The sequence below is a fragment of the Carcharodon carcharias genome, chromosome 25 (genome assembly GCF_017639515.1).
Source record: "Carcharodon carcharias isolate sCarCar2 chromosome 25, sCarCar2.pri, whole genome shotgun sequence".
NCBI lineage: Eukaryota > Metazoa > Chordata > Chondrichthyes > Lamniformes > Lamnidae > Carcharodon > Carcharodon carcharias.
Genome location: NC_054491.1, coordinates 34,920,440 through 34,929,255, shown reverse-complemented (window position 1 = coordinate 34,929,255; position 8,816 = coordinate 34,920,440).

The following is an 8,816-nucleotide window of genomic DNA, read 5'->3' as shown; positions in this document are numbered from 1 at the left end:
GCCCTATGATAACACTGGAAACATCTCAGCCTCTGAGGTTGTATCTGCGGAGAGAACAGATGGTGTAAACATTAACTCCCCTGTTCCACACCACAGATTTTGTCTGATCTGCTGAGTGTTTTCAGCATTTTCTCTTTTTGTTTAAGCTTTCCAGCATCTGCAATTTTTCTTTTTTGCTTTTTGTTTACACTGAACTCCCTCATCGTTTTTTGCTATTTCCTTTTACACTTCAGCAGAGGTAGACGTCCTGAATTCTGGATTGGATTTTTAAGGAATGTCATCTGCATTTCATATATTTTTGCATCTGATTGGCACCTGCAGTTCATTTGATTTATTCAGATGAGATCCAAAGACAAATTTACTGTAGATCACAGATATAAGTCAACCCGGCGCACAAGACAACCCCATTTTTCTGCACCAAGTATCATGATTAGGCCTATAATTGACAGATAAGTATACCTCCCCCTAGCCTTTTCTGCTAAGAAATGCTGTATTCGCATTAGGAGACAGACTCAGTTCTTCACCTCAGAAATGCATGTTTTCCTCACCTTATAAGGTAGGGCAAAGAGTCAAGCAGGTGATATGGGCCGTGTTGCCAAGAAGATGCGCAGGAGTTTAAGACATGCCCACAAAGACCAGGCCCCGCGGATGACAAACAGAAAAGGATCCTCTGGCAAAAAGAATGAACTTTCAAGCTAAAGGCTGTAATATTTGCTAACTAATCAAATAACCATGCTGCAGCGAGGGAATTTGGTGTCACTGAAAAACTGGGTGCGAGAATGGAAGAAGAAGGAATCTGCCCTGATGAAGATGCCCAAGGCCAAACGTGCCATGAGAACAGGGACCAGCCACTGACCTGATCATGAGAAGCATGTACTGGAATGGGTCCTCGAAAATTGTCAGATTGTTTACATCATTACCAGAAGTGCAATGCATAGACATGCACTTAAGCGGGTCAAATCAAACCCTGAGTCCAGCAAAGATTTCAGAACAACAGTGAGTTGGTATTGCCGCTTTATGGAAAAATATGTCAAGCATTGAGGCAGAAAACCAAGATCGCTCAGAGACTAGCAAAAGATCTTGACACCAAAATTACCAGTTTCTAGCAATTCATCATCAGACAGCAGCGTAAACACAAGAACTCTTTATGTCACATTGGCAATATCAATGAAACTCCCATGAACCAAACTGTGGAGTTGAAAGGTTCGAAAGAAGTTCTAGTGTAAACGACAGGAAACGAGAAAACAAGACACACAGTGCTTCTGGCCTGCATGGCCGACAGAACAAGATTAAAGCCTATGGTAATTTGCAAACATAAACCGTGCCAAATATCAAGTTCCCTGCAGGAGTTTTTGTCCATGACGACTGTTGGATGGGTGAGGGTAGAGTGTAGTTGTAGACTGATAATGTGTGGAACAGGCATCCCAGTGACCTATGCGAAGAATGCAGCTTTTAGTGTGGGACATGTTTCGATCCAATATAACCAATGAGATCAATAAGTGCCTGCCTAAAAATCACATCCACATTGTAGTTATACCAGGGAGTCTAACATCCATTGTTCAACCTTTGGACGCATGCCTCATCGAGCCATTCAAGGGTCATGTTCACACTGAATGGAATAAGTGGGTGGCTGATGGACTAAAAACCTTCACAAAGAATAGAGATGCACATGCTGACTCGCTTGATGTTTTGTGTGGTTTCATCACCAATACACGGGATGCCATTAATGCACAAACTGTCATCCAACCATTCAAAAATGCAGAATCTCCGATTCAGTGGATGGAGAGGAAGATGATTGTTGGGGAGAGATGATTCTGAAACTGAAAGCGCCAAATCTAATCCAGAGTGGAATCCTACGAATGATGCCTTAGCCAAAGTGACTCAGAATGAATTTGATTCTTTACATCAGATGCTGAAGACAATGAACTTGACAGTTTTTAAAATGTTTTGGTTATGGTTAAAGGTATGCTTGTAGGATTAATTAATTCAATAAAAAGTGTCACATTGATTTAATTTCAATTACCGTTTTTTTTCACATTTCAAAATGGCATCCAACACTGGCGGTTCACATTTTATACTTGGCATATAAGTTGACCACTTCCTCACCAACCCCACCCCCAACCCCAACCCCAACCCCAACCCCAATCCCACCATTTTTGGAAGGATTTCTCAAGCCTTCAAATGTTGACATATACACAATACACATATATACATATACAATCTATGGTATTTTGTTCTGGAGCACTGTTGCTATGCACCAGCAGAATCACACTAAGTTTGAGGCGCTAAGGAATTGAGACCCAATAAAATCTGATAGGAAGTGCATGCATATGTGACGTTTGTAAAATATATATAAAGATTACAGGTTTAGATTTAGGTAGCGATGCACTCAGTGGTACAAGGACTTCAGTTCTTCTGCAAGAATGCCTTACATCATTGTCAATGTTTTTGCTCTATTTATCTGCTATGGATCTCCACTACTCTCTGTGAAATGCAGTTTTCTATCCTTTAGTCCCACTTTATTGACTCTATCAGCATATCGGGCCTCTGATACCTGCTGTATGCATGGATGGATGGTGTACTGGGTGATGCTGAATTTGCTTCCTACTCCTGCCTGGGAAGATCTGGTTGCGCAGACTTTTAATGCGACTGTGACCTTTATGACCACTGGCAGTGCTGCCCTCACCCTGGTGTGAGGCTCCATACTCTGTTGATGGAAGTGGCACAGTTCTGTAACCACCTCCTTGCTGAACCTGAGTCACCTCAAGCATAATTCCTGGCTCATATGGAGGTATGAGAATTGACCTCGGAAAGCCAGTGGTGCATTGGGCTTTCTGTGGAGAGCCTTTCTCCTCCTCCCTTTTCACAGAACTTCCCCTCTCTGCAGTTTCTGCTACATTTGTTCGCTGTTATGTTGTCTTAGAGACACTGCACCAACAGCTCCTATACACCTTGCAAACTACAGGCAGCAAAAAAAGAAAGAAAAACTTGCATTTATATAGAAATTTTCAAGATCACACAATGTCCCAAAGTACTTTATAGCAGATGGAGTGCGATCACTGTCGTAATGTAGAAACGTGGCAGTCAATTTATATACAGCAAGCTCCCATAATCAGCAATGCGATAATAACCAGATAATCTATTTTTAATGATTTTGATGAGAGATAATTAGTGGCCAGGAGAATGGGGATAACTCCCATATTCCTCTTCAAATTAGTGCCATGGGGTCCTTTACACCCAACTTAGAGGATAGACAGGGCCTTGATTTAACATCTCATCGGGAAAGACAGCACCTCCAACAGTGCAGCACTCCCTCAGTTACTGCACTCTATTGTCAGCCTTGATTTTTGTGCTTGTGCCCTGGAGTGAGATGAATGCACAACCTTCATACTCAGAGGAGAGTGTGTGGCCAACTGAGCCACAGCTTCTGCCATCTCTGAATGGAGGCGCAAACTCACCAAAGGATTTCCTAAAACAAGCCACAATACTTCCACAAACATTTCAATAGCAGAAGTAGGTCAAGTTGCAAATTGGATACCTGTCCTTCTAAATAGTGCTAATGGGGCAGGTTCCTCATGCACCTGAACATTGGCTAAGAATGATTAGCACTGGCGTTCAGAGTACACGCACAGATCAAATTTGAAAAATGCACATTAACCACTTAATTGACATCACTATCCAGCCTCTCCTCAGTCTAATGGCACAAACATGACATACCCACACCTGCACCCCGCCCGGCTTAGGTCGCCATGTGAGACTTCTCAGGAATGGCCCAGCAGCACCGACCATGGCAATTTATGCTTCAAGGGTTCTACAGTGCCAAATATGAGGCATTTGGCTTCTATTGCAGCGTTTCCAACTACAGAAGGGGATAAATTCCATCTGGTCTGACATAGGATGAGTCCAGATGAGGTTTTTCAAAGGGCAGAGAAGGACAAATTTTCTGGGGAGAGCAGCCCCCAACCCAAGCCCCAGAGTGCTGTTTTCCGGTGGTGCCACAGGCTGAAGACATGCCCATGGCCCTGCCAACTGGAAATTAAAGGTTTGATCCAAAGGAGGCAGCATCCCTGCAGAGTTGGTATCTGAGGTATTCAAGAGGGCATTAGATAATTATTTGAATAGAAATAATGTGCAGGGGTACAGGGAAAAGGCAGGGCAATGGCACTAGGCCATAATGCTCATTTGGAGAGCCAGTGCAGACACAATGGGCTGAATGGCCTCCTTCTGTGCTGTTAAAATTCTGTGATTCTGTGATCATCTGCCAGGCCCTCTTAAAATCTCTCGGCCTCTAGCAGACCCTCTCTAGTTCTTAGCACCCTAGTTCTGTGCTCACAGCCCGAAGGAACTACCTGCAAAAAAAAAAAGACTATCTGGAACTTTCACAACCTCTCGATTCTCGAAAGTACTTTACGGCCATTGAGGTAATTTTGGAGTGCAGTTGCTTTTTTAATGTAGGAAAAACAGCAGCCAAATAGCACACAGCAAAGTCCAAACAGCAATGAGATAGTGACCAAATAATTTGTTTTTAGTGATGTTGGTTGAGGGTAAATATTGGCCAGGACACCAGAGAGAACTCCTGTGTTCTTCTGCAAAATCAGCACAATAGATACTTGAGAGGTCCTGCTATGTCATATTTTAATTTTGTAATTCCTGTATCCTGGCTGTCTTAGCGACATTGTTGGCAGAAGCACAACTCTGAGATGGAGCTCTCAACCCAATGTGTTAGTGGTCCACTGAGCAGCCTTTATTTTCCTCATTCTGATCATCCGTCTCATTTTAATTCTAATTAGCTTGGCTGAAACAGTTCAAATCTTGCTGCTGACAGTCCTACGAAGCAGACAAACTTTTGGCTTACATTGAAAAGTAAATACTTAAATGTAAATTTAATTTTGCTAGATGACTAAATATAATTAGAATTCTAACAAATATAAAACCTCTGGACCTAATGTCCCCTCTTTGAGGTCCTGTATTGATCCAGCCAACACCGGTAGGGAATGTGGTTACAGTGAAGTGTGAGGAACAGGCCAAAATACAGCCATAGATAGACGGCACTGGAAGTCTGCAGAGTGTGATATCATTAGGCTTGTTTTTCTTCCTCTCCCTCTTAGTTTAATACTTCCTCCTCAATATGGTAAACTCCCCCACACTCTGTGTCATAGCCAGTTGAAAGGTAGCCAGTCCCAAATGTCAATCAGTGCAGTTAGCAAATTCATGACTACAAGGTATGCAAGAATAGGCTTGCCACTGATTACCTTGTCCTTTTACCCTTTACACATCTTGGTGACAACCCAGCTAATAGCAATTTCCTCATATCCTGTATCTGTGTGTATTGTTCCACGGCAATTCTGAGGGCATTTTCAGTTAGACTAAGCCAGTTTTCAGAGAGTACACTGTCCTCCCTATCCCCTGAGTTCCTGAGGAGCTCTCTACTTCCTGCTATGTGAGGCTATTGGGTTGAAGGTTAACCTGACCTCTGTAGCTGATACCTGAGATGGATTTCAGGATTATCTAAATGAGTCTAAGAATGTTTTTTCTGTTTCAATCCAGTCATAACATCAAAGGCTTTCAAGTCAGTCATACGCCCGTTAGATACAATGTAAGAGTATTAGACATGTCCAGCTGGGTCAGGATGGTTGGATGGAATTAACCTTACATTAGCGCATCAAGATCTCTTGGGTCACACAACATACAAAAATAAAGAAATATTTGCATTTAATTAACGCCTTACTCAGTGATAGTAGTTGAGGAATAAATATTGACCAGGAAACAACAGAACTGGCTACTCTTCTTTGAAATAGTGTTATGAGATATTTTAATTCCACCTGTGAGGGCTGAAGGGACCTTAGTTTAACGTCTCATGCAATGGACATCACCTCTGACAGTGCAGTACTCCCTCAGTACTACACTGCAGTATCAGCCTTAATTTTGTGTTAAAGTCTCTAGATGGGGTGTGAACACATAAACCCTCTGACTCAGATGAAAGCCACTGCTAAGACAATACAGGATAAATGCAGTGTTCAGCTCCTTTTACATCATCTCACCAAATGCTCTTAGATGGGGTATAGTATGTGATAAAGGCAGTGCACAGGTCAGCTCCAACAGTGGACTAACCTCTTTTTTGTTAAATAATGTGATATTTCATGATTTTTTTCCTTCCACCATCTTTAATGACAATGGTCACATGTGCTAATACTTCCCTCTGTTTCAAAACAACAAAGTTTATCAAAACTAAGATACAAAGGAAAGCTAGCCAGGCCCTCAGGCAAGCTGTTCTAGTACTGGCATCTGCCTGAATAATGACAAAAAGCAGTACAAGTTGAATTCAGCAATTACTACCCACCAGTTTACTCTCAATCATCAAAACCTCATTAGACTTCATCCAAACAAGGACAAAAGAGTTAGATTCCAGAGGTGCGGTGGTAGTGACTGCTCCTGACAGCAAGCTGGCATTTGACCAACTGTGACATTAAGAGCTCTAGTAAAATTGAAGTCAATAGGAATCAGGGGGAATTTAATGAAAGTTTGTTGAAAAGCTATCATCTCAGCCCCAAGACATCACTGCAGGAATTCCACGGGGAGTGTTGTAGGCCCAAACATCTTCAGCTGCTTGTGAATCCTCTATCATAAAGTCAGAATTGGGCATGTTTGCTCGTGATTGGATAGTGTTTAGTTCCATTCACAGCTTCTCACATATTGAAGCAGTCTGTGCCTGCTTTCAGCAAGACATGGACAACATTCAAGCTTGGGTTAATAAGCGGCAAGTAACAGTCACTTTAAACAAGTGAAAGTCTAAGTACCTCCCTTTTACATTCAACAGCATTACCATGATCCCATCCTATGAATAGATAAAAAATCCCCTCCATCAACATCGTGGGGTCACCATTGACTGGAAACTTAGCTGGAACAGCCATATAAACACCATAGCTCCAAGAGCAGATCAGAGATTTGGTATCTGCAGTGAGTGACTCACATGATAACTTCTCAAAGTCTTCACCATTTAAATTGCACAAATCAGGGGTGTGATAGAATACTCCCCACTTAACTAGATGAGTGCATTTCCAACCACACTCAAGAGTTGGACAAAGCTTAACTAGCATCCAATCCATCATCATAAACATTCAGCCCCTCCACATGGTGGCAGCAGTGTGTGCCATCTATAAGATGCGCTATTGCACCCCCCAGGTCTGCAACTTCTACCATCGAGAAGAGCAATAATGGCAGGCACATGGAAACACAACCGCCTGCAAGTACCCCTCTGAGTCACATATTATTCTGACCTGGAAACATATTGCTGATCCTTCAACATCAGTGGGTCAAAATCCTGGAACCCCATACCTAGCAGCACTTTGGGAGTACCTTCATCATACAGACTGCAGCAGTTCAAGGAGGCCACCATCACCACCATCATCTTCTCAATGGCAACTAGGGGTGGGCAACAAATGCTGGCCTTGACAGTAATGCTCACATCCCACGAATAAATAAAAAGTAGAGATAGAGGTAAAGTAAGACAGAAAGAGGTGGATAAAAAGCAAATAGCAGAATCTGGAGCTCTGTGACCTGGCAAATCAATACAAGATTTTGATACATGATGGATAGATAATGCAGTTTCAACAGTTTATAAAAGGAGTAAGCTCACCAGCAACATTAAGAGTGGAAACATATTTGAAGGCATTTTACAGAATGCTATTAGTGAGCATCTTGGACCAGAATCACAGTCAGCTATAAAAGCAAACACTTAACACCCATCTTCCCATGAGTGCAATACAAGAACTACCCCATTTATTTAAATTGTTCAATATCTCCATTAAAATAGCAGCAAAAGCAATCTCATACAACTGCATTAAGTATTTCATCACTATATTGGCAACAAAAATTTCTAGCCTCCAAAGATCACACTATCGTAACATGAACAAAAACAAAATTACCTGGAAAAACTCAGCAGGTCTGGCAGCATCGGCGGAGAAGAAAAGAGTTGACGTTTCGAGTCCTCATGACCCTAATTCTGTTTTTGTTTTGGATTTCCAGCATCCGCAGTTTTTTTTGTTTTTTGTTTTTATCTATCGTAACATGACTTGGGCATGTCTTCCCAACACACTGCAAGTTTTTTGTGAATGTAACTAAACTAATCCAGAAGTGTACTAGATTTTAAGAAGGCATTTGACTTGAGCTTAGTATGAAGGTTAAGGCTCATGGAATTGACAACGATTGTCTAGACAGATTAAAAATTGTCTTAACAACAGAAGAAAAAGGACAGAGATCAATGGAAAATATTATGCCTGAGAATAGCAATTGGGTCCCTGCTGTTCACAATATTTCTGTGGGTCTGTAGTAGAATCATTAAATTTCCCGTTTGCAGGAGAGAGGAGATTGATCATCTTCAAATTGATCTGAACCAATTATAAAGATGGGCTGACATCCAGTGGATGGAGTTTAATGTGAATAAATGCCAGAGCAAGTAACTTTAAACATTTACATAACATGAAAAGGTACCAGGAGTGAAGAAAAAAAGAATTTTGGGTTGATTTTTGATGATAGCCTGGCTGGTGTGAAAGTTATCGTGTTTCTCACATGCAGACTCGATGGGCCGAAGGGCGTCTTCTGCACTGTGTGATTCTGTGATTGCAAATAAATTATGCATCTGAAGGGCATTGGGTGACAAGCCTGAACAAGTTGTACTCACTTTGCATAGAGTAACGGTGAGTACAGCACGCAATGTTGAATACTAATTCCTTAAAATGGGTATTAATACATTTTTTAAAATTCAGAGAAGATTGACCAGGCTTTAAGGGACTAATTTATAAAGAAACACTCACATG